The following is a 207-nucleotide window of genomic DNA, read 5'->3' on the forward strand; positions in this document are numbered from 1 at the left end:
GCTACACCAGTCGGCGACGATAATACACCAATACGATGGTTGTCAAACGCAAATAAACCGAACGATGAAGAAGATAATGTCGTTGGTTGAACTAGACACTGTGGGTCGTGTTCTTCTTAAGTGCAAGTTCCACTCATCCCCACGGAGGAGACTGTACAGAGACCTAGGAGCGGCTGGACTAACTGTTTTTAATCTTTTAATCTTTGC

The sequence above is a fragment of the Amphiprion ocellaris genome, chromosome 2 (genome assembly GCF_022539595.1).
Source record: "Amphiprion ocellaris isolate individual 3 ecotype Okinawa chromosome 2, ASM2253959v1, whole genome shotgun sequence".
Taxonomy (NCBI): Eukaryota; Metazoa; Chordata; class Actinopteri; family Pomacentridae; genus Amphiprion; species Amphiprion ocellaris.